General features: G+C 37.9%; 1 protein-coding gene across 3 annotated transcripts in view; it reads right to left on the bottom strand.

Annotated features, from left to right (window-relative positions):
* cfap58 (cilia and flagella associated protein 58) overlaps positions 1-27,558 on the bottom strand; it is a 193,310-nt gene that overhangs the window by 75,758 nt on the left and 89,994 nt on the right. Inside the window, exon 14 of one of the 3 annotated variants that reach the window (XR_007428101.1) lies at positions 21,480-21,553. The exons of the other annotated variants lie outside the window; for them this stretch is intronic. The gene's annotated coding sequence lies outside the window, so the exon portion shown is untranslated. The remainder of the gene's footprint in view (positions 1-21,479; positions 21,554-27,558) is intronic. 3 annotated transcript variants of the gene reach the window in all.

The raw sequence follows: 27,558 nt of genomic DNA on the forward strand, positions 1-27,558 counted from the left end.
GAGAGAGAGAGAGAGAGAGAGAGAGAGACAGATATTAAACGAGAGAAACAGAGAGAGAGAATCTGATTCAAGCAGTTCAACCCTCACAACTGCATCCACACTAGCTAACCTTTCCATCTCGCTGCAGCTCTCGCGCACACACACACACATGCACACACACACACACACACACACACACAGACACTTGTGCCAGTTAATGCAAATGCACCAGCAGTCGGCGGGCGCCTTTGACCCGCTACAGTGGTAATTCACTGTGCAAATAAACAACTTGAAAGCTCCATCTGCCAACTTATTAGCAGTGGCGGCTCGGGCGACGGCTGCAGAAGCATAAAGCCGCTTTTCAACATGAAGAAAATGCCTCTCGAAAAACAAAAGCCCAAATAAATTTGCTATGGCGTGAAAAAAAGGGGTTTATTCAGTTTGAAGGAGAGATATGAGAAGGCAGCGTGGAGAGGTTCGACGGAAAACGAGGGAATCGGAGGAGAGCGAGCGGGCTAAATAAGCTCGTCTATAACGTAGCTAGCTAGCAAAGCGGGCACTTCAGCTGCATCTTTTCCCGACTAGCTCCCATCGCCTTCGCACGCCCTCCATTTAGAGTCCTCAACCGAGGCAATGGATCAAAGTCTGGGTCCTCCACACCAGTTCCATCAAACCAACTCCATCCAGCGCCTCCCTACAGATACCATCAACGCATGTAAATACTCCCAGTTTACCCCATCCACCACCGCAACCTCCAAGACGTATAGAGAGTGTCAGGCAGCCATATGCTAACCAATTGAGTGGCAAAGTGTAAACGTATTATCCCCCATTTAAGCGGTATGCACCAGGAGTTTGCACCGCGAGTCAAGAGGGAGATAGATGATGATAATGCATAGCTCATTACCTGAGCGCTTCTCAGCTCAAATTTATGGGCGAGTTTGCAGTTAGCATGCTAAATCGATCAGCGCAGTCATTTCCAACAGGGGGGAAAAAAATGCTATTAGCGGAGTCTTTAAACCGCCGTCATTTGTCTAGAAGGGCTATTTTCCTCAAAACACTGTTGCGCTAGCACTTTTTATCACAATGCTCCCAGCCTGGAGACGATAGGTAAGCAAATAAAAGCAGAGACTAGCTGACGCTAATTAGCATCAGTTGCATGTGACAGCATGCTAATTGTTAAAGACTAGCTGTCACAAAACTAGAAAACTAGGCATGTTTGATTAAAACTTACACACAAATTGAGTCACGAGTCATAAACAGCTAAAGTTTATGCACCAGTGGTCAAATTGTCTATATGTAAATATCTAAATCCGAGCTGATTAGACTGAATTTGATTGAATTAAGGATTAGTTAGCTTCTTTATAGGGACACAAGAAGCTGCAGTTCCTCAGTTTTTTGTTGCCTTTTTAACTCAAACTTGCATATTTGTAGATTAAGACCAGTGTTGGGAAGGTTACTTTTAAAATGTAATCCCTTACAGATTACTGATTACATCACTCAAAATGTAATTTGTAACGTAATCAGTTACATTACTTCAAGTGAGTAACGTAATCTGATTACTTTGGATTACTTTAAATATTGTCATTTTTTAAAGCCTGAATGAATGTAGCAACCACATATTGCATATTATTTTATTTTTCTTCCCAGTTAACAAATAGATAAACAAATAAAACAGCCTTTTCAATCACTCTATAAAAATACTTATGAAACCATTTCATCAAACAATTTTATGAAACACTTCTATAAATTGATGATAAAACCATTTAAAACCAAACAATGTAACAACAACTGTAAGCTGTCCATTTGCAGGTTTGCCACCAGTGTTAATTTTGACAACAAATTTTGATTTAGTCTTAGTCATAGTTTTGTGACGAAAATAGTATTTAGTTTTAGTCACAATTTAGTCATCTGAAATGTTTTTAGTTTTAGTCGACTTAATGTCATAAGAATAAAGTCTACTAAAATTACAGTAAATTTAGTCGACTAAACTGTAAAGGGTGTAAATGTAAATGCTTTTTCATCAGTTTCCTTGAATTATTAACTCTACACGTATACGAAATGAAACGTTTAATAACCACTTGAGTAATATTGTTAATGTTTGAAAGTGAAATATATTTATATATGATTTAATGTATATTATTATTATTATTATTATTATTATTATTATTATTGTAGGTGTGTGACTATACATATGTTACATTCAAAATTTTGCTCTAGAAATCAGGTCATAAAACATCTGAATAGTTAAATTAAAGTTTAAACAGAGCTGTAGATGCAAAAACAGCTTTTAAATGATCTAGTTTTATCTCCAGCAGTAACCCAGCACACCTACTGGAGCTACAGTCTATAAATGAGATCAAAACACACATTCACACACTGTCCTGTAGAGATACTCTCAGGATGTACTGAGAGACTTCATGAGTTAAAGTGAGAAACTTATGAGAAAGTGCTGTAAGGAACTTTACACAGACTTTTGAGTTCATAGATTGACTTATTTTATTGTTTTATTTTGGATATATTATTGAGTTCCTTTCTGACCTGCTGCTGTTTTAACACTAGCTATATCTTTCCCAGTGTGAGACTAAGCAGATGATCTGATCTTAATGAGTGAGTTCTGTATCAGTTCTGTGTTTTAGTGCACTGCCGAGTTAAACACCCCATCAGCTCATGAAATAACATCAGTATTAAAACGCGGATCTCTGCATGGAGATCTGTGTGACTCTGGTCTGCAGAAGCTGAAAGATTAGTGGTGTTTTTACCGGAGATGGAGTCGCTCCACGCGGTTTACACGTTATCTTGTTTTTCGCGACGTCAAAGGAGAAATATATCGCCTCTCTCTCTCTCTTCCTGCTGAACACTGTGGAGTTAACTTCCAGTCTAGCTCCGTAACGACAGGTTAATTCCCGGGTTTGTAACTGAGCGCGCGGCGCCTTCGCTAAAGTAGCAGTGATTGGATCTCTTCCTAACTGGTCACTACCTTTCACAGAACTAAATCAGTTCTGATTGGATTTCGTCCCTGCCAAACATTTTCGTCTCGTTTTTATTCGTTGACCAAAATGTCAGTTAATTTCGTCTCGTTGTGTGTGCGGAGCCGCTGTCTGCCCCTCCTCTGTGTGTGTGTGTGTGCAGCGAGACGGGAGGAGGGGCAGACAGTTCCCTGTCATATCAGAGCGATTTCACCGCAAAATGTTATTTGCGTTTTGTCGGTGTTGGATTGGAAGAGCAAAAATAGGAAAGTACCGCAATGTAACCCTTTTATTTTAGCAGAGTAACTGTAATCTGATTACCACTTACTGAAGCAGTAACTGTAACGGATTACAGTTACTCATAATTTGTAATCTGATTACGTAACGCCGTTACATGTAATCCGTTACTTCCCAACACTGATTAAGACTAACATGTCTTGTGGAAGAAAGAGAATGAAGACTTTTAAAACCAATAACTGGATACCCCTCTAAGGCGTGCCTTGTATACTTTTTGGTCAGCAGTGTTTTTTGTCTTGGAACTCTCACATAGAGACCACTTTCACCCAGTCTCTTTCTTATTATTAAATCATTAACACTGATCTCAACTGAGGCAAGTGAGACCTGCAGTTCTTTACATGTTGTTCTTAGTTCTTTTGTGACCTCCTGGATGAGTTGTCCATGCCCTTTTGGAGTAATTTTGTCAGGACGACCACTCCTGAGAAGGTTCACCAGTGTTCAATAAAGTGTTTTCTCCATTTGTGAATAATAGCTCTCACTGTGGTTTGCTGAAGTTCAAAGCTTAAGAAACGGTTTAATCTTTTCCAAACTAATAGATTATCAATTACTTTATTTTCTTATCTGTTTTTAATTTTCTTTAGGTTGCGGCATAATGTGTTGCTTTTTGAGAATAAGAGACCACTCAATGTTGATGTTTTCCTTGACTTTACCAAATTAAAAACCTCTGGAATATAATCAAGAGGAAGATGGATGACAAGCCATCAAACCAAGCTGAACTGCTTGAATTTTTGCACCAGGAGTAAAGGCATAAAGTTATCCAAAAGCAGTGTGTAAGACTGGTGGAGGAGAACATGCCAAGATGCATGAAAACTGTGATTAAAAACCAGGGTTATTCCACCAAAATATTGATTTCTGAACTCTTAAAACTTTATGAATATGAACTTGTTTTCTTTGCATTATTTGAGGTCTGAAAGCTCTGCATCTTTTTTGTTATTTCAGCCATTTCTCATTTTCTGTAAGTAAATGCTCTAAATGACAATATTTTTATTTGGAATTTGGGAGAAATGTTGTCTGTAGTTTATAGAAAAAACAACAATGTTCATTTTACTCAAACATATAGCTATAAATAGCATAATCAGAGAAACTGATTCAGAAACTGAAGTCGTCTCTATTTTTTCCAGAGCTGTATATATATCTTTATAAAGCTCATTTGTTTAAAATGGCACATAAAAGGGTTTTAGAACTGTTTTGTGGTATTACATACTAGAGAACCCATTTGTTTAAGAGCGTACTTTAAAGTTGTACCCTGCTGTCCACTGCAGTCTGAATCTAAAGTGACCCTGAGGCGTGTTGATGGTGAACCAACTCAAAACTCAAGGCTTCCAGCCTTCCTCTTCTTGCATCATACACACACTTACACACACTCACTCTCACACCCAAACACACACACACACACACACACCAAATCCTTCCACAGCAGACAGACTGTATCTCACTGGTTTATATCTGACACATGGCTGTAGATTGCTGTTGCGTAACACCATGCATGTGAACATATTTGCATCTACACGACTGCACATATGTAGATGAAATGATGCACAATATTAGCCAAATTATCCAGGGGTTGGTACCTCCTTAGCACATTTACATCTTTAAGGACCATAACCATACACAGCTGGACCTAAAAAAAATGTGTTACATCTCAGAGGTAGATTTTATTTTTATTTTTTTATTTAGATGGCCTCTTATCTGCTACTTTCTTATTAAAATCTTCCCAATCCACCTTAAATGATACAGCTGTTCAGCCTTCAGAATGCAACTCTTGCATCTTTTAAGGCAGAACAAAAACTCAAGAAACTGAAAAAAAAGACCAGGTCCAAATTTTTTAATATTTTTTATTTGTATTAATGAACGTCCTCATGAGTTCAAACCAATAGCTGTACAAAACATGGACAGCATATCATTCAAAAGTGACAAAAGTGACAAAACAATAGCGATGGATAACCTCAATGAAGAATAGTATAACCTGGTATTTGTGTAAAAACGTGTCATATGACTTCTTTATGTCTTTATGACTTCTTCTTATGTATCCTTCCTAAATTGTCCATGGCAATTTAGATTAACCAATTTCTGGTATCTAACTAACCTGATCTTCATGTTCACCTGATCTTGGCTTGTAAAAACCTCAATGGAGAAAACAGCATAAGATAAGCATGACCCATATTTGTGTAAAATCCTGCCATATGACTCTACTGCATAATTTTCACTCTCAGCAACTGTTCTATGACTTTCAGCTTGTCCAGAAATGCATGTCTAAAGCATGTCCTTCTTAAAGAGTCCAGGGCAATTCTCCACACTTCACAGCAACTATGTTATTGAGGAAAAAAAAAACTTCTAAGTAAGTAAAAAGCTGGAATTATGGACTTATTTGTGTAAATTTCACACAATTCAAAGCAGGCCTGGAAAACGTTAAAATTCAAGCATTTTCCAGGATTTCAAGCACCCGTACGAACCCTGTAAAAATGAACAATATTTGTGTAAAATCCTGCCATATGACTCTCAGCTTGTCCAGAAATGCATGTGTAAAGCGTGTCCTTCTTGCAGAGTCCAGGGCAATTTAGATTAACCAATTTCTGGGCAATTTAGAGCATCTAATTAAATTAATTTTCATGTTTTTGAATTAGGAGAGAAAATCAGAGTAACTGGAGCAAACCCAAGCAGACAAAAGAAGAACATGGACATGGAAACGTCACTCAGATATGGACTTGAACCCAAGACCCCAGTGCTAAGATAAGTAGAAGAGAAGAGAAGAAATCTTTCACTGTTCCTGTTGCGTTTTGATGCAATTTTTTAGCAAGAAGGTAAATTATATTGTCTGGACCATGACCAAAAAAACATTACTGGAACAGTTTTGTCCACTGTTTTTCTTTTTTTTTTTATGGTGGCATGATTCAGAACATGATTGTGGCACTAAAAGAGCCACTGCTTCAATTACTGGCTAATGGTTTTCTCAAGCACAGGAAACATTATTTTTCCTTCTTCTATTTCTGGATTTGCTTCATGGAAGACTTTTCTTATTTCAACTCTGATGGAGTCAGAGTCATCTGGAGGCTGTGATTTACATGGTGGTGCAAGTTTTGGGTCATTCTGCGAGACTTTCTTTTTACAGTAAATATACTATATTATATATGCAAGAGCTGAAAGTGAAAGTAAGCCCACTTGTGTAGGTCTGAATAGCAGCATGCCACCACTCTTCTCTTCAACAGGTTGTGAATATGTGACGGGCACACAAGGGGGCTGCCTTCCCTTTTGTTCCCGCTCGGTTGGCTGTGGGTTTAATTTATGCGCTTTAATTGTGATTTTGGCAAAGCTCTTATTTTTCAGCTGTCACCGTTGCGGCGACGCAGCCGAATTCAGACGAATACATCACTGTCCGCTAACGGAAAACAAGCCATCCATCTTTTCGTGTCAACATTCTAATTCCTCTGGCTATGAAAAATAAATCAGGGTAGGGTGGGAGTCAGAAAGAGGCTCGTGGGGCTCTGGGGGTGTTTTACGCGCGTATATAAATACATATTTATACATTTGGAATAATTCAGTTTTCATTTTCGATTTCCTCTCGCTTTCCGTCTGCCTCCTTCTTTCTGTGGGAAAGTATCGGCCTTGAAATGCAGAGAGACGGGCAGGAAGCTCCGGAGAGAGAGAGAATGAAGCATGCTAGGATTGATTCATTGAAGATGGCAGGGTTGATATCTTTGCCTTTAACTTCAATCAAACACCTTTACAAAGTGCAAGACACAAGCTGGCGCCCACCCCAGAGTGCACACACACACACACACACACACACACACACACTATATTTGTGAAAGAAGATATATATACAGAGAATCAATAAAGCAGCATGAAAATCAAAGTGAACAGATTTCAGAAATCAATATTTGGAATAATATGTGGAATAACCCTGGTTTTAATCACAGTTTTAAACATGCATCTTGGCATCATGTTCTCCTCCACCAGTCTTACACACTGCTTTTGGATAACTTTATGCCTGCACTCCTGGTGCAGAAATTCGAGCAGTTCAGCTTGGTTTTATGGCTTGTGATCATTCATCTTACTCTTGATTATATTTTAGGTTGAGGCCTTCCATTTGGTAAAATGAAAGAAAAACATCATTTTTAAGTGGTCTCTTTAAATGGCTTTTATAAACAATTAAATATATACTCAATATGGGCCTAAAACAAGATCATGATATTTTTCAGGGAATTTTTGCAATTACAATTATTTTTGTCCAAAAATTATTATTATTCAATATAATACCTGCCTAAATATCTCAATTCTGATACCAAAATTAACAGCACAGTTTGATAACACCTGAAACATCACAAATTAATGGAATAATAGAAGAACAAAGATGGAACTACAAATGTATAAAAAATATAAAATATTGTATTAATAATAAAAGAGAAAAAAATAACAATGTAATGAAGATTATTCTTAATAATACATAAGTTTATAGATTTTTTTGATCGTGAACTTTGTCTTTGAGCTGTCTGAGAGGAGAGCCCCTCCTAGCCAGAAAATCTCTTAAAAATGAGCAGAAATCACCATTAACCCCCAACCCAGCACAGGTTAATTTAGCATTATGTGAAAATGTGTTGGTAAAAGTCTATATTGTACTAGCCTGCACTTCATAAAGGATAGTAACTGGATAATCAATATACTAATGAAAAGAATATATTTAAGGCATTAGAATCACTAGTGCAAATATCAAATAGTGCACATACAGTGGCGTGAAAAAGTATTTGCCCCTAAACTAGTTTTCTTTAGTTTTTGGCTTTTTGTCATACTTACATTTTTTCAGATTAACAAACAAACTTTAATATCAGACAAATAAAACGGAGTAAATAGTATTTTTTCCTTAATTTCCATAAATAAAATTATTGCTTAAAAAGTGCTTTTTATATTTGCTCAGGTTATCTTTGTCTAATATTTAAGTTTGGAAAAATGTCAGTATGACAAAAAAGCAAAAATAAAAATAATCTGTAGGGGGCAAATACTTTTTCATTCCACTGTACACAATCCAAAGTTCTGTAAGCGAATAATCTTTAGCTTCCATGGGACAAGGCAAAAGTCATGGAACACAATACCAATACAAAGAAAATTGGTTTCCATGTATAAAATAAGTGTTGTAATGATGTGTTATTTAAGTTCACAAAAACAGCACATTTTTGCTAAAACATTCATTACAAAGCCACTAGAAAGCTGGACTACTGCATTACGCCACTTAGCAGACTCTCATACCAATAATAACTCATAACTAAGTGCACATAAAAGCAATCTAGAATAATCCAAATTGAGAATCAGATGTGCCTCTTGACCACTTAGACAATGTATTCTCTAAAGATCTTATCTCATCTCTCAATTACAAAGCATGAAAGACTAGCCCAATCACAGTTTGGGAATCGCCTTTGCTGTGCTTTTTTAATGAAATACTGATATTTATCAATATCAGAAGATAAAAATTACCAGAAACAATAAATGATAGCAACTATTTGGTCACATTTACTGAGCAACACATGCAGTAGTACTGTATGTGTAATGCAAATGTCTTGGCACAAAGTTGCATGAGGTTCCTAATGGCGTTCTGCAATAATCCAATGATTAATCTGATTAAATTATTTGCAACTATTAATTTAAACATTTATTTACACGGTGTCTTTAATTCTGATTTATATAAGAAACCTCTTGGAGAGAACTGCTAGAACGCTGCAAGAAAGACAAATCACAAACTCAATAAGACTGCCAAGAATCTGATCTGCAGGAAGGTTTAGCTGAGTCAAAAGGGCGATGCCCTGTTCCACTGAATAATACAGAAAATCCAGGCAAGCCAGAAGACTTTTTAAAAGTGCTGATGCAGCCAAAACAGAAGCATTCAGCCACAATTAAATACAGAGCTGCACTGCATGAAAAGAACACGTTACCAACCGTATAAAGCATGGGGGTGAATGTACTGTTGATACATCATGTTTTGTGGATGTTCTGCAGCGAGTTGCATTGGGAATTTTGCAAGAGTGAGGGGGGCTGTGGATGGATTCCACAAAAAACACAAGCAAACCCTGGATGCAAATTTCAAAAATAACATGGCAACAGGATCATGATCCAAAACATACCTCAAAATCACCACTGTTCACACTTTATAGCTTTATAGCTACATACCTGCTAATGTGCTCAATTTGTTACTAAAGACTTTCATTCCAATAATACTGACTTTTAATATACTACTGATCTCTCATCAGTGACAAGGACACATTATACTGTACATATGCAGGTCACTATAGACTTGGTCTCGCAGTAGTGATGCATTGAATATTTGGCAACCAAAAATATTTTACAATGAGAAATTTTGGAAACCAAGAATATTCTGGCAAACACCACATTTTCGCCTGAATGCCACCAAACTACATTTCTCAATTAAAAGTAATTGGAAACCAATCAAACCAAATTTGGGCGAACACCATCTATTTTCTTCTGAACACAAACAAAGCACATTTGGCAACTGAAAATATTTGGCAACCGAAAATATTTTGCAACTAAAGATATTTGGACGAACACCACCATTTCCGTCCAAACACCAACTGAAAAAACACACTGAAAATATTAGGCAACTAAAAATATATGGCAACTGAAAATATCTGTCCTAAAATCACTATTGTCATCAGAATACCCACAAAGCACATTTGGCAACCAAAAGTATTTGTCAAAAAAAATTGCAACAAAAAATTTAGATACCATATATAATTGTGCAAACACCATCTATTTTCCCCCAAACACCAATAAAGCACATTTGTCAACCAACATATTTGGCAACCAAAATATTTGGGCAAACAAAGCACAGTGAAAATTTTAGGCAACCAGTTTTATTAGGCCTAAAACCACTTTTTTTATCAGAAAACAAAGCACATTTGGCAACCAAAAGTATTTGTCAAAAATGTTTTGTCTGAAAACCAAACATATTTGGCCAAACACCACCATTACCAACTGAATACCAACAAAGCACACTAAAACTATTTGGCCTAAAAACACTATTTTTGTCAGAACACCAACAAAGCACATCTGGCAACCAAAATTATTACATGTTGGGGTAAACACTACCATTTGCATTTGACTACAAACAAAGAACATTTGGCAACTAAAAATATTTGGCAAGTAAATATATTTGGCAACCAAAATTATTTGGCAACCGAAAATATTAAGGTAAAAAAAAAGATTATTGTCATCAGAATATCATCAAACACACTGGGCAACCAAACGTGCTTGCCAAAATGAATTTAAAATAAACTCTTAATTGGTTGTAAAGAAAAAAATATATACATAAAATAAACACAACACAGTCCTTTTAAATGATATTAAAAAGTAAGGAAATATCATTTTTCTTTTTTTTTTTATCTTTTAAGAGCACTCCCCTGAACCATTAAAAGGTTATTCATGGAAGTTAAATTGTTTTTTATTGCAGCCCATATTGGTCCACATTTTTACAGAATGCAGTTGGGAACTATTTTCTACCAATTTCACTTTCCCATTTCTGAGGGAAACAGCTGGGGGCTTGTTGCCCTAAAAGACAGAAAGATAGAGCTCAGAAAACTACAAATGGAACTGTCCACTTTCAGAATGTAATGTCAATGGCGGACTTTGGCACTCAGCATCGAGTTGCTATGGGCAACTGCTGGTGGAAAAAGCCTTTGTTTTTTTCAGCTGGGCATTCTAAAGCGTTTTGGTGAGCTGCACAACAGCTGTGTTTGGAATAAGCTGAAGTGGATGGATGCCACGTGCTGGAATGCTGATCAGAAGTGTCCCGCAGAAGCTGAACAAGTGCAAAAAACACGCATCACTGAGCATGCTACTGCCTGGACTTATATTACCACTGGATGACAGTCCAAAAAATAAAAAATAAAAACAGAAATCCCTGCTCCAAATTTCTTTCGAACACCTTTAAGGTTGACTAACATTTGCTGCATGATGTTTTCTTTAGTGTTCATCACTAAGAACACTGAGAGTTCTGACTTATCGGTATGTGTTGTTTTGAAGGCCTACCTTAGTATTATTCAGGATATTCTTTCAAACTAGGGCTGCATCTATCGATTATTTAAGTAATCAAGGACTCTACTGATAAATCGATTCGATAAATCGAGTAGTTGAATAAAAGATTAAATAAAGAGATTTCATAAAATAAGAAATTTTACTTAATAATGAATGACCAATTGGTTAATTTTTAAATTCACAACATACATTCCAAATTGCAAACACAAATAGAAATAAATAAAACACAAAATAGACATAAATACCACAAGTAATAATTTAATAATCAATAATTAAATAAATTAAGTTAAGTTATTTCAACTTAGGATTTCTTGTAAGTATTAAATATAGGCCATTAATCAATAATAAAGACATAAACATTGGCTTTATGTTGTGCATCTTAGCTAAATGACAATACAGAAAGTTCATGGCCAGCTAACTTTAACATGTATTTATTTATAAACTCCACAGCGCTGTGTTTAATGATTACATAAAGCCTGTATTAAGTCAAGAACTTTTCTCCATTGTAATAAACTAACCACGCACATTAGACAGTATTCCTAATAGTCAGCATAGCGCTGTCGTTATGTTAGTAGGATACATTAATTTAAATCTCATTGATTTAACGCTTTTCACATTAAAAGTCCCCAAAAAAAAGTTTTTTCATTTTTTTCATTTTATTTCTAATTTTTCCCATTTGCTCCCCAATTTTTCACAGCCAATTACCCATCCCACTCATTTGGACTCCCTCCATCACTAGCGATGCCCCAACACCCCGGGAGGGAGAAGACTAGCACATGCCTCCCGAATCATGTGAAGTCAGCCACCGCCTCTTTTTGAGCTGCTGCTGATGCAGCATTGCTGAGCAGCATCACAGCGCACTCGGAGGAAAGCGCAGCATCTCAGTTCCGGTACATCAGCTCACAGATGCCCTATGCTGCAGACATCATCCTAGGAGTGATGTAGTGAGAGAGCGCCATCTACCCACCCGGAGGGAGCAGGGCCAATTTTGCTTCCTCTGAGCGCCGGCAGCTTGATGGCAAAGCTGCATGAGCGGGGGTTCGAACCTGCAACCTCCTGCTCATAGTGGCAACGCTTTAGACCGCTGCACCACACCCCAAAACCCCCCCACAATTAAAAAATAATAGGAGCAAATTCCAATAGGAGTTGATTCTAAATGAATCTTCTAACGTTGACAGCCCTAAGAAAATATACATCAACAACAATACAAATAAAAGCAATAAGCTCAACTACTGTCTGAGTGTCCATCTGAAGGCCGTATTCTGAATCCCAATCCTACGTTTGCATACACTCCATGCACTCTATATGATAATACAAACAACTAGTCTATAGTTAAGATATGTCAGATATTTCTAAGAACTGCATTCATGTGTTCCAAAACAAAGAAGAGACAAAAGAGAGTCTGGCGAGGACAGCTCTCATCTTTACTGCGTTTCAGCACGAAAGGATGCATCTTCTTTATTTGTTTAAGTGGTATTGTCTAATAAAGCTGCACAAATAACAAAAGGAAATCCTCCGCAAACTTACACCTTGCATAGGATAATATATATGTGAACATTTGGCAAACAAAAGTATTTGGCAACTAATAATATATGGCAACTGAAAAGAAGAAAATTGGCAACCAAAAATGCAGCCCTGGTAAAAATGAACGGAAACAACTTAAAAATGATGAGTTTTTACCTTTTGATTTTGATTTTACCAAATTGGAAATCTCTGGAATATAACCAAAAGTAAGATGGATGATCACAAGCCATCAAACCAAGCTGAACTGCTTGAATTGTTGCACCAGGAGTGCAGGCATAAAGTTATCCAAAAGCAGTGTGTAAGACTGGTGGAGGAGAACATACCAAGATGCATGTTTAAAACTGTGATTAAAAACAGGGTTATTCCACCAGATACTGATTTCTAAACTCTTAAAAATTTTATGAATATAAACTTGTTTGTGTTCCTTGCATTATTTGAGATCTGAAAGCTCTGCATATTTTTAGTTATTTCAACCATTTCTCATTTTCTGCAAATAAATGCTCCAAATGTTATGTAAGTGTTGTCCGTAGTTTATAGAATAAAACAACAATGTTCATTTTATTCAAACATCAGAGAAACTGATTCAAAAACTGAAGTGGTCTCTTCTTTTTTTTTCTAGAGCTGTATATGTAAACATTTGGCAAACAATAGTATTTGCAACTAAGAAAAAGAAAATTGGCAACAAAAAATGTATTGCAACCAAAAATATGTCTGAACGTCATTTTTGGTTTAGTATTTTTACTTTCTACTATTTTCATTTGGAAAATACTTTAGGGAACCTTCTGGATTTGAAATAAAACAAATGAGACATAACTGATGTTTAGACATTTAGATTTAATTCAAATGGTTGAACAAGAATGTCCTATGAAGGGTTTGGAAATTACATCCAATTAATATTTACAAAACTTTATAATTTCTGAGGGCTAAAGTAATTGGACAAATTTTCTCAAAAGCTATTTGATAGGCACTGTTGGCTATTCCCATCATCAGTTAAGCAGGTAAAAAGGTCTGGAGTTGATTTTAGGTGTGGCATTTGCATTTGGAAGCTGTTGCTGTGAAGCCATAACTGCACCTCATTTGTTTTTTTGTTTGTTATCTTTAAATCCAGAGTGGTGGAATGCAGAGCCTAGATTATGAAGATTGTGTGACTGTTTAAATATTTATGGACAGAACTGTAAAGTATTAAGTAGTAGCACTGCTGAGGTAAATTCCTGATTACAATAGCACTGCTAAAGTAAATGTACTGTGCTTTGTCGGTGTATTAATATTAAAATTGTTAGGTGTTCAATACATATTGTTTGCTTAAAAAGCAATTCAGTTCATGAAATTTAATGTATTTGCTAAAGGAAATGGAAAAGAGTAGGTACCTGCTTCAGGTTTATACTGCATAAGGCATTTAAGACAAGATCTACTGCCGTATGAACACTTGCCTTGGGGAGTCTTTGGCTGATACAAGAAGTAATTAAACACTGCTAGTGAAAAGGAACTGCTCACACACACATACTCATACTCTATGTCATACACTAATGCTTAGCAACTGCTTTTGATGTGTTAAAGGCATCTTTTCAAACTGTGCACATAAAAAATGACTGTATAATTCCAATGAGACAGCATGACATGCCTTACAGAGAGGAATTCAGGCAGTATGACAGCAGGGTAATCAGCAGATGCCTGATTTGCACTCTGAACTTCTGAAATTCCACTGAGCATTTAGGAGACGAGACAGTGATGGGGAAGATGAGTAGAAGAAATTAGACACTTAGAATGATTGAATGATCTTCGGACTACTGTTTGTCTGTCCATATAATAGAGATGCATGATACCAATTTTTTTGCACTATGATCTGGTGGACCTTATGCATAAATTTTACCAATCAGGTATTAAGGAGCAGTAAAACCTTTCTGCTGAAGTGCAGCGTTATACACATATGTTAGTTTCAGTGAAGTTTCTCCATCACCAAGGCTGGAGCAGTATTAGCATTAGCTGCAAACTGCAGTAAGCACTAGCTCTTTCACTGTTCAGAGGAGAGTATTTTTGGCCTGTAGCCTGCTGCTAACCCCAGGTAGCACTGCTGGAGCAGCATTAGCATTAGCCGTTAACTGTGTTAAGCGCTAGGCTCTTTTGCCATTAAGAGGCGAGTATATCAGACTACAGGCTGTGCGTTTTAAACGTGTTAAAACAAGCTACATGGGACAAACCAGTAGCTGATAGTGCCCTGGCTTACAGGAACACTCAACGTTCCTCAATGTAGCGCTGTCGGGCAGTATTTACTAGCACTAACCGCAGCTAGGGCTAGTAGTTAGCCACTAATGCTAATGCTGCTGTACCCAGCCTTAGTGGAAATCTGTAAATCTAAGCTTACAGTAAATACACACAAATAAACAGTTTTCAGAAAAACACATTCATTTCTTTAGAATTACAGTTTTGTTTACTTAGCTAAGCTAAGACCTGCTGAATTAGAAGACAAACATGGTGACACCCCTGTTCCTTACTAGTCTTGCATAATGTGCCTTATAATCTGGTGACTCTTATAGTGCGAAAAATACGGTAATAAATATTTTAGTCCAAAACCAAAAAAAAACAAAAACAAAATGAAACAATTGAGTGATTGCCGTATACATGTATACATTCCGTATATGTGTTTCGCTTGAGGTTTAGCCGCTATGCTAACAGTCAGATTTGGCAGACTTGGAGAAGTGCATCAGAGTTTGAGCAAGGCCCGATAGTGGATGCCAGATGGGTGGGTGCCAGCATTCCACAGTGCAGTGTGTGTAGCAGAAAAATAGATGTCATAGAAGGCATTACCACCCACAGTGGACAGCGTAATGTGTGGTAATGCTCGTGACCAACGCCATTCTGCAGCTTCCACAAGACATGGAAAAAATACTAGTTTGTGTCCCATGACTTCTGACATATCAGGGTTTTATGCACACTCATTTATCCATCCTTGGGTAACCTTCTTAAACTGTCTTAATTTTCAATACTTCCAAAAGCATGATTTTGAAGCAGTGCAATTGGTTTAATCATCATTAAAGCTTGACTCAATGCAAACAACAGCTTGAAAAATATAGATACAAGGTTTTTGAGCAACAATGATAATGGACGGGTTCAGAAACTCAGTGTGTATTGATTTAACCACTTTATTAAATTGCCACTTTATTTTGCTACTATTTCTATTACGTAGCCTTCCTGACTGCTTTAAAAACAGTTTTCAATACCACTTTCAAGTTCAGTTCTCTACAAGATCTTCTAATAACCCCCACAAAGCTTTCTTTAGAACACTACCTGGACAATTGACACTTTCCCATTAATGACCTTCGAGCATTTTCTAACACTCATTATTATCTTCTCTAAAGAAACTCTAATGGTCTTTTTAGTTTCAGAAAAACAATTTTAATCCCACTCTCCTTTCATATCAGCAAAAGCTCATTTCTACCACTTCTTCACAGTGTTTGTATGTGTTCTTATTTATTGCGTTGTCACCATGCTCATGTCCCATAATTCCTCCTCAATAGTAAAAGTACACACTCTTAGGACATCTAGGACTTCAATGTCATGGCAATATTGGGCTTTCAATGATTTCTTTCAACTTTTTCTCTTTTTCTTTGGCAAAATGAGAGTAGAAGATATTATATTTACAAAGACAATAAGCACAAGTTTCACTTTTAAGGGGTTTTATGAACTCTGTACAGAGCCGTATTATATACAGGCTCCACTCAAAAGTTTGCAACCACCTTCTCATTCAATGTTTTTCTTTTATTTTTCTTTTTTTTTTCTACATTGTAGATTTATAATAAAGACATCAAAGCTATTTACAGATATAACTCTTTATTTGGATTGTCTATTAATGTTACCATACAGATCCTCAAATAACATTCAACATACATTTAACTGTATGTCTATTAAATGGAAATAATTTATTTATAAGTGGTTTGACATAGAATTGTATTGAATTAGGGGGTGTGGCCCTGCATGCCCGAGATTTACTCTGGGCATTATCCCGAGTGGTTTGGCACAAAGTTGTAGTGTGGCCCTTGGGGGCCCCTTAGGGGGTGTGGCCCCGGCCCCCCTGACCCACCCACCGACTCTGTCGGAGAGTAAACAGCTCGTCTAAAGTTCATGTAAAAGCAAAAAGATGCATGAATTCTGATTTTACCGTTCACATTCATGTTGCATGTCCATGGATCTGATTTGTATCTGATTTAGGACCACATGTGAAAGTGACTCAAATCTGATTTGAAGAAAAAAAAAAACTGATTTGGCACATTCTCACAGCCATGAAAAAATCAGATCTGAGCCACATTGAGCAAAAAATCAGATTTGAGTCACTTCAGCACACTGGTAATGTGAACGTAGTTGCGCTTTTTAAAGAATACTGTAGGTAAGCGTTGAGGGTGGCACTTGCCGACAGCCAAATTACGCCGGTCACGGCTCCTGTTTCAGATGCGATTCTGAAGGAAAGAAGACTGAGAAAGGAGGCAGTGCAAGTTTCAAAAATATGTATTTATATAATTAAGCTATTAAAAGCTTTGATGCGCAGAATGGAATTTGGAAGCTCCTGTTCTGACTAATACTTGGTTACTTAATTCAACCCAAAGCCTTTAATGTTCGACCTGCACTCATTAAACGAGGACAGCGCAGCAGTGCTACATGTGGGAGGCTGCGGTGATCACAAATCCTCTGGAGCGCAGATGAAACCAGCTCAGGGCTTGTACTACAAATCACAGTTTGGAGAGAATTTCCTTTAGCCAAATAATTATACCAACATGATTATAGATACAAATTATAGTGCATCCTATAATTGGAAAGTAAAAAAGCCACAGCTGACACCAGGTCAGAGTGGTAGATGCTTTGGTGGACCTTTAAAGAAGCATTATGCAAGAATTGCTCCTGGGATCAGGAAGTGTAACATATTTTTAGGACTATAAGGCACACTAAAAATCCTTAAATTTTCCTAAAAATCGATAGAGCACCTTATAATCTCATGCATTTTATGTGTGAATTTTAACAGTCAGGTTGTAAGGAGCAGTAAAACCACTCTGCTTAAGTACAGCGCTATACAGAAGTTTCAGTTTAGTTCTTCAGTAGAATTAGCATTAGCCACTAACCGCTATTTCCACATTCAGAGGTGAGTATAATCTGCCTGTAGCCTGCTGCTATCCCCTGCTTGCACTGCTGGAGCAGCATTAGCATTGGCTGCTTGGTGCTAAGCGCTTGCTCTTTAGCCGTCCAGAGGTGAGTATTGTCAGGTTGTAGCTTGCTGCTAACCCTGGATAGGTTTGCTGGAGCACCATTAGCATTAGCCACTAACATTGCTAACTCTTTCATCGGTTGGGGGGGGGAGTATATCAGACTGTAGTCTGAGCGTTTACTGAGTTTTTAACGAGTTAAAAGAAGCTACACGGAACAAACCGCTAGGTAATATCCCCCTGGCTTACCGGAATACTTAGGGTTCCTCTGTGTAGCTCTGTCAGGCGGCATTAGCCGTTAACCGCTAGCAGTTTGAGTTGTCACAGTTTTAAATACCAGTGTATTTAAAACTGTGATAACCGTTCGTCTGATCACTGCCTTATGATGTATTGTTACCTATACAAATACAAAAGAAAAAATATTTTAAAAAGTATTAAAGCAACATTATTTAACAAATCTAGCTTTAAATTATTGCTTCAGAATCATGATAATGCTTCAGTGAGTTGCAATAAGGAGATGGGTCTTAGCCTCCGAACCTGCCCACTGATATTTCCCCAGTCCTATTTCCACGCCCTAGGTTGCCAGGTACAGAAGGCAACAGGTGATCACTGAGCTTCAGTAGGGTTCCCTAACCACACCTGGGTAATTTATCCCAACCTTAAGCGTAGTAGAAATTGATATTTTAAGTGAACTTAATATTTAAGTGCAGAAAACTCTGTCCAGAGTTTTTAAAAATTGTATAAAAAAGTTCTGTAGACGTTTCACATGCTTTTCCCCCTATTTAGCACTGATTGTATATTTAACAATACTTCAGCTTGTCAATAAATGCATGTGAAAAGCACAGTGTTGTACAGCATGATTTTTAATTATGGTGATTTGAGTGATTTTTGCTCCTGTAGAGGGAGCCCAAGAGCAAGAACACAACTAAATCTCATACATACTCAACATAAAGCTGTTTTAATATGGATGTTACTCTGATTTGTAGAGATGTGTAACCCTTTTTTGAATATATTTTACAAAAAACGTAAAATATGGTAGAGTGCCTGAACCCAAATAAACAAGATTAACTTCAGAACATTCTGGCTGACTGGCAACATGTTGGCCAAATCAGATTGTTCTGTTGATCTGTTGCTTAAAAAAGCAACTCCCAAGCATCAGTGTGATCACAAGTAAAAAAGGAAACCCCTTATCTGGCCCCGTAGCGAACATCCAGGTAAACTGGATCTAATGTGTATGTTATGCTAATGCTGATATCAGTAAAGGTGGGCTGTTGATGGGGCTCCATCTGGCTGTCTGTGGAGTCGGAGGCAGCCCCAGAGTAAGTAGCTTGGCATCTAATGAGCCAGGAACTGAGAATAACATATGGTGTGTTTTGTATGGTTCACCTAGCCCAACTAGCGGTGGAAGAGGGACTGAGGGGAGAGGAAGGGATCAAGGGAAAGGGGAGGAGGGGGCCAGGAAAGAGAGCGAGCGACAGAGCGAGCAACTGAGCGAGCAAGTGGAGTTACATAAACGCATCTACAGCATTAAATGCACTTAAGACATCCTGTGGTGCATGAAACCCTGTGCCGTACCAGAAAAATATTTATCTGGGTTTATTTAACATTATATACACTCATCGGCAAAGAAATTCTGTAGGTTGGCACCCAAAAGGAAGTGTCAGATTGTGATGCTTTTGGGAAGGAAGATAAAGGTTACGAGGAACAATAAAGGCTTTCAAAATCAATATACAGGGTTAAGGTTCAATTAGCAGGGTAAGAGCACAGTTTTGCTCAAAATATTGCAATGCACACAACATTATGGGTAACATTTCAGAGTTCAAAAGAGGACAAATTGTTGGTGCACGTCTTGCTGGCGCATCTGTGACCAAGACAGCAAGTCTTTGTGATGAAACAAGAGCCTCGGTATCCAGGGTAATTTCAGCAAAACCACCAAGAAGGACCAACCACATCCAACAGGATTAACTGTGGATGCTGTAAGAGGAAGCTGTCTGAAAGGGATGTTCGGGTGCTAACCCGGATTGTATCCAAAAAACATAAAATCACGGCTGCCCAAATCACGGCAGAATTCAATGTGAACCTCAACTCTCCTGTTTCCACCAGAACTGTCCGTCAAGACAATAAATTATTGTGGTCTAAAACCAGGTGTTTCAGTTTCATTGTCCTAAAAAATTAAAAGACCACTTCAGTTTCTGAATCAGTTTCTCTAATTTTGCTATTTATAGGTATATGTTTGAGTAAAATATACATTGTTGTTTTATTCTATAAACTACAGACAACATTTCTCCCAAATTCCAAACAAAATAGTCATTTAGAGCATTTATTTGCAGAAGAATAAGTAATGACTGAAATAACAAACCAGATGCAGGGCTTTTAGACCTCAAATAATGCAAAGAAAACAAGTTCATATTCATAAAGTTTCAAGAGTTCAGAAACCAATATTTAGTGGAATTATCACAGTTTTAAACATGCATCTTGGCATGTTCTCCTCCACCAGTCTTACACACTGCTTTTGGATAACTTTATGCCTGCACTCCTGGTGCAAAGATTCAAGCAGTTCAGCTTGGTTTGATGGCTTGTGATCATCCATCTTCCTCATGATTGTATTCCAGGGTTTTTTAAATTTGGTAAAATGAAAGAAACTCAACATTTTTAAGTGGTATTTTTTCAGAGCTGTATATACATATTGAGCTACACATACAGAAGTACTGCCGAACACGTTTAAGTTGTAGAAGTTCCTAATGGTGTCCAGCTATAATAATGGACAGCGCAGATGTTTCAGTAAGCAGGGGTCTAGTGGTAATAGCGTATCCAATGGCACCCCACGCATTTTCTGTCAGGGATAGGTCTGCCGTTGTATCTGGGTCTTAAAGGTAAGCTCTTGATGTGGCAGCAACATGTGGATAAGCATTGTCTTATTGAAATTAGACACCAGAGTATGTGTTCAGAAAACGTACGGCCTTTTTTCGAATGTTTCTTTGACCACAGTGTCTCCTGACATGCAATCCTAGGTCCTCTCCACCGAGACAAAAGAGTGACAGCCCTTCTGAGTCACTTCTTGACAGTCTGGCACGACTACCAAGTTATTTTTTTTTTATTATGGCCTAGAAGGTTTCTATTATTGCTGCCATTTCGCAAAGCTGCAATTATACAGTTTCCGTGATAAAATAAAAGAATTGCTTTTAAAAAAAATCGAAGTAGGGCAAGGAGGACAGCAGTGTTTGTGTGTCCTTTTAGCCCTATCTGTCAAGCTCTGGAAATGACTGGAAAAGACTGGCAGCAGGGAAACGCTCGTTACTCACTCAGAAATGCTCTGATTAATTAACGGACAACGCACGCAAACTCATCCAGAGCCGCTCACTCCCGTCTTTCACTGCCGTGCCTTTTCAAATCATTTCATATGAAAAGATCCTCTCATTAAAGCTGACAAATATGGACTATGACAATCTGCTGTAAAGATGCATCACACACTCATACATACACATACCTGTGTGTGTGAGTGTATCCAACCCTGAACACAGTTTTAGGATGAAGGCAGTGGTGGTGGGTGCAGGGGGGAATCTGCCATATAAAAGAACAAGTGTTAAGCCAGGCTTTTATATTCCACTGTAATGAAGGTCATCAGAGAATGTAAAGCACATGCAACGTGACCTGTACTTCCCCCAGTCACTGGCATTTAAGGTAACTGCAATATGAATTGCAGCCACAATTACAAATAGCTGGACACAATTGTGCCACTTTTAAAGTCAATATTGCCAATATTTTTAGGTGTCATAAAGCAACAAAACTTGCGTTCCAAATCCATTAACTTCTTTAGGACGCCCAATCACATAACGCTACCAGTGCTACAGGGGTGAAGACTCAAAGTGTGGCCTTGGATCAAAGATATCCCAAGATAATATTTTATTTGGACTCACGAAGGCTATCCTAACGATTACACTCCTATTACACACAGAGAGATCTATTTTAAACGTTAATTACTTTTATCGTTGATGATTATGGCTTGCAGACAATGAAAACCCTGAAATCTCTCAGAAAATTAGAATATTATAAAAAAGCAATTGATACTTTTGGCAGTGTGGGCAGTGTGCCAAGTCCTGCAGGAAAATGAAATCTGCATTTCCAAAAAAGTTTTCAGCAGAGGGAAGCAGTGAAATGAAAATACTGCAATATTTTGTGGGAAAACAAAACTGCACTGACTTTAGACTTGATAATAAAACACAGTGGATCAACACCAGCAGATGACATGTCTCTCCAAACCATCACTGATTGTAGAAACTAAACTTCACACTAGACCTCGAGCAGTTTGGACTGTGTGTCTCTCCACTCTTCCTCCAGACTCTGATCCCTTGATTTACAAATACAATGTAAAATGTACTGATGATCAGTGATGGTTTGGAGAGACATGTCATCTGCTGGTGTTGATCCACTGTGTTTTATTATCAAGTCTAAAGTCAGTGCAGTGTTTTCCCGGACAATCTTACAGCACTTCATGCTTCCCTCTGCTGACAACTTTTATGGAGATGCAGATTTCATTTTCCAGCAGGACTTGTCACACTGCCCACACTGCATAAAGTACCAATTGGTCTTATATAATATTCAACTTTTCTGAGACACTGATTTTTGGGGTTTTATTGGCTATAAGCCATAATAATCAATAAAAGAAATAAACGTATAGATAGATCACTCTGTGTGTAATACAGCTACATAACATAATCAACTGAATTAATGAAGTAAAGTAACTTTTAAAGAATATTCGATTTTTTTGAGACACAAAGGTTGTTAAAATATGTTTGGCTTTGCCGGGAAGGTCAAGAAGCAAATTCAGAAAACCTTCCAGACCAAACACATTAAATGTTTAGAACTTTGTTGCTTGAAATCTGTGATTTTCACTCAATAAAATCTCATAAACCAAAAGTTTTGCAAAGGTTTTACTAGTTTTTTAGTCGCAAAACTTACATTACAGCTTTTCACTTGAAGAAGAATTGAGAAAACGGTGTCACCACTGTTACGATCATGCTATCTTTTGTTTAAAATAATTAATGGATGGAAACTGATGCAGAAACTACACAAATTTACAATTCACCTATGGACAGTCAGGATAAGAGTTAGGTTAAGCTTAGGCTGAGGCTGAGTGTAAATTAAGTCTACAGGAGTTTTAGTTTTGTTCTCCAGCACCCAGGCTGGAGCAGCATTAGCCGCTAACTGCACTAGGTGCTAGCTCATTCGCCATTCAGTGGTGAGTATTATTGCCCTGTAGCCTGCTGCTAACTCTGGCTAGAACAACTGGAGCAGCATCAGCAATATCTGCTAACCGTGCAAAGTGCTACCTCTTTCACCCGTTCAGGGGTGAGTATTATCGACCTGTAGTCTGTGCGTTTACTGTGTTAAAACAAGCTACGTTTGACAAACCGCAAGTATATATCACCCTGGCTCAGTGTAGCACTGTCAGGTAGCATTTTCTAGCATTTAGCCGCTAATGCTAATGCTAATGCTGCAGCACCCAGCCTTAGTGGAAATCTGGAAATCTAAGCTTACAGTAAATAAACGGAAGCACTTTACTCACCCAAATAAACGATTTCAGGTCTGTGTAGATTAACATCCAGCACTCGTTTTGACAACAGTTTTGTTTACTTATCTTAGCTTTACTTAATTTAATTACCCCCTCCCCACCACCACCACCCAGCGGCGAGACCTGATGAATTTAATAGAAAACATGGCGACACCCCTGTTCCTTACTAGTGTTGCATAATGCGCCTCATAATTCGAAAATAGACGTTTGTTGCCTATTTAAAATTTGTTCATATACCACTAAAGGTGTGTCCCAAGAAACTTGTAAAACTTGCCCAAAAAATATCACTCATATTTTAGAACTCACACTAGAGCTCCTGTTTAGTGGCGGCAAAGCTTTGCCAAACAGTCACAACCTGTCTGCCATGTACTTAAAGAAAAATTGAGAAAACTACTGTTGACTACTGTTACACTGAAAGACACAATGGATTGTCACGTTCTGATAAACTTAGAGAAGATGCCATTTTCTTACATTTTAACAGTCAGGGTTTCTCATTTATTAGCAACTGAGCAACTGACTCTACTTTTAGCATTGATACAAACAGCACTGCAAGTCTAGAACATGCAGAGAATGTGTAGCATATGTATTTAAAAAAACTCTGTCCTACTGCAATTCTCATACTTTTTTTTTTTAAGACACCCCCTTTGAGGATGGTAAGTGCCACTGCATCCCCATAAGTTCCCACCCTACCCGGAATAAACACCAAAAACTGCAGGTTTGGCCACATTTCTCTGTATATTTTGTTTTATCAGGCACTACTTTTAAGTTCTGTTAGAATTAGATAATGATAAATGGAAATATTTATATTGTTTTATAAAAAGATACAACCTCTTACATTTTTCTGTGCCCCCAGCACTCCATTGCTATCCCCCAGGGTGCTCTGGTCCCCCCATGACCCCAGCTTTGCTCTACTAGTCTAGGCACTGCCGCTGTTGTAGGCCCAGATTCCCCCTAATTAATGAAGATACCTCCCCAAAAACTGGTTTACGGTCAGCAGTTCTTTTCTGAGCTGCGCTGCAGTTGGGAAGGCGAGGGCAGAGGGGAGGAAGAGCTCGCTCCAGCAATTCATCATCAAGCCCCGTCATGCTTAAGAGATCCCAGAGAGAACAGGCACGCATGTAGCGGGTCTTCTGTCGATCGCAGCCTGCGTCTCAGCCTTATACTGTAACATCTGCAACACCTTTATTGACCTTCTTCCTCTGAATTACATTGAAAACGACACCTTGCTGTCATGCACCACGGCGAGCGGTCAACACGGGCCGAGAGTCATGCTTTCAGCTGCTGTTTGTAAAGAACACTGTAGCTACATGAGCTGATATTAGTGCTGTATGTGAACAGATGGAAGCTAGGCCAGTGCTCCTTTGAGGAGAAAACAGATCATCTGGAACTTGTCTGGAATTTGAGTCCTTTTGTTGCTTTTTTTAGGAGCTTCTCAGGCGCTACAATGATGATCTAGGAAGAACTGTAATGCTGCTACTGCTGTTTTAGTTTCCCTCATTTGAGAAGAATGTTTGGGACATTGTAATCATTAGTGCATTAAATGTTTAGAACTTTGTTGCTTGAAATCTGTGATTTTCACTCAATAAAATCTCATAAACCAAAAGTTTCGCAAAGGTTTTACTAGTTTTTTAGTCGCAAAACTTACATTACAGCTTTTCACTTGAAGAAGAATTGAGAAAACTGTGTCACCACTGTTACAATCATGCTATCTTTTGTTTAAAAGAATTAATGGATGGAAACTGATGCAGAAACTACACAATTTTACAATTCACCTATGGACAGTCAGGATAAGAGTTAGGTTAAGCTTAGGCTGAGGCTGAGTGTAAATTAAGTTTACGATTTAGTTCCTTTTCCATTCTTTGCCAAACCAGAAGCAGCCATTTTCAGCTTTTGCTTCTTCCCAGGCTTTGCACTCTTAAGCTCTTAAGTTCTTTTCAACATATGGGATGAATGCTCAAGTGGATTTAAATCAAATGAATGGGTCTAGCCATTCAATAACTTCCAATAACAACCCTTTTTTTCTCGCTTTGACAAAAGCACATGTGCTGCCTTGGAAGTATGTCTAGAATCATTCATTTGCTGTAGAGCTTAGTACAGTCTCTTTTTTTTCTCTCTATGAGTCCTTTGGTGAATTGTAGTAACTGACAAGTACACAATATTTTACAGAAAAATTCTATGAATTTGATCAGATAAAATATTAAATGTCTTAGATTCGTACTGTCTGCAATTAAATAAAGTCAAAGAAAACGTAAAAAAAAATGCATCTTCTCTAAATATAGTAGAATATAATAAATTTACAGTTTCTGCATGAGGTTCCATTTATTGTCTTTTTTTTCAGTGTAACAGTAGTCAACAGTAGTTTTCTCAATGTTTCTTCAAGTACATGGCAGACAGGTTGTGACTATTTGTCAAAGCTTTGCAGTCACTGACCAGGAGCTGTATTGTGAGTTGTAAAATATGAGTGATATTTAATTGGCCAAGTTTTACGAGTTTCTTGGGATACACTTTTAGTAGTATACGTACAAAATTTATGAGATTTCATCGATGGATGTCTACAAATTAAGGATTTTAAGCAACATGCAAAAACCTATCCTTGCAAAGTCACAAACATTGAAACACAATCTGTGTAGAAAAATTGTCTCAAATCCTATGAAGGCCACTGTAGCTGAAAAGAGCAGTAAGTACTTAAATAAGTTAAGTAAAGCTAAGCTAAGTAAACACAACTGTAAGAAGCTTTTAAAGAAGCTTTTAAAGTCAAATGAGCACTGGATATTGATCTACACAGATTTCTCACCTGAAAACTGTTTATTTGGATGTGCATTTCAGTTTATTTACAGTAGGTTTAGTTTTGTCCACATTTCCACTAAGGCTGGGTGCAGCAGCATTAGCATCAGTGGCTAACCACTATCCCACGGTAAATGCTTAGACTACAGTCCGATATATACTCTCATCTGAATGGCAAAAGAGCTAGCACTTAGCACGGTTAGCGGCTAATGCTAATACTGCTCCAGCCTCGGTGCTGGAGAAAGATCACTTAAACGCCTTTATAATGCTGTACTTTAGCGGAATGGCTGTACTGCTCCTTTCAACCTGACTGGTAGAATTTATAAATAAGGTACACTGATGATTTTTTGTAAAATACAAAACTTTCTGCAATTATCAACCAAAAAATTGTCTAATTGACGCTAATAAAACCAAATTTGTATTGTCAGTGGAAAATACAAACCTCAGAAGACCCCAAAACATGTCTGGGCTGATTGATTACACATAGAGAGGGGGGAAAAAGTTGTAATTTTGATTTTCGCCTCAGTGCCTGTGGTTTTCTGTTGATGTTGTTAGACCACCATGCAGCGTCAATATGCCTCCTTCCAACCCGAGCCTCATGACTACACAAGCAGACTTCAGACGCCGAACACGTCACGGCTGGTCGACTCTATTTGGGTAAGGAGAAAATTGTATGTGCGTTTTTTTTGCCGAACTATTGCTTTCGGATGGTGCACTAAAACCAGAGGGAGCAAATCTGCATCAGAACCCTCAGCGTGAGAATGCTAAGATCAGCTGCTCACCAAGCATACATTGGCGTTTGTGATGATAGGAAGACTGAAAGTGATCCAGTGTCAGCACTCTTGCACTACCCCAGAGCTCTATTAAGCTTCGCAGAATGCAGGTATAGGTTTGTAGTCTATACCCAGAGGACGCAAGCCTGGGTCACTGTGCATTAAGAGCAGGAGTGCTGAACTAGGAGCAGCTGCCTCTCATCCATATACATGACAGGCAGTAAAAACAAGAGCTGGAAAACTGACCCTAATACAGAAGTGTAGACACAAGCCTGGTGGAGCGCTGATGCTGTGTTATATTTGAACTTAGATATCGGATTTTTTGAGTGGCTGAAAATTCAGCTGGAACACCGCTACAAATTAAAATTCCTACTCAGGAAAGTCAGGAAGGTCTCACCAACCAAGATTGTTAATATTATGAAGTTTCCATTGTGTGA

Source organism: Astyanax mexicanus, chromosome 21 (assembly GCF_023375975.1).
Source record: "Astyanax mexicanus isolate ESR-SI-001 chromosome 21, AstMex3_surface, whole genome shotgun sequence".
NCBI lineage: Eukaryota > Metazoa > Chordata > Actinopteri > Characiformes > Acestrorhamphidae > Astyanax > Astyanax mexicanus.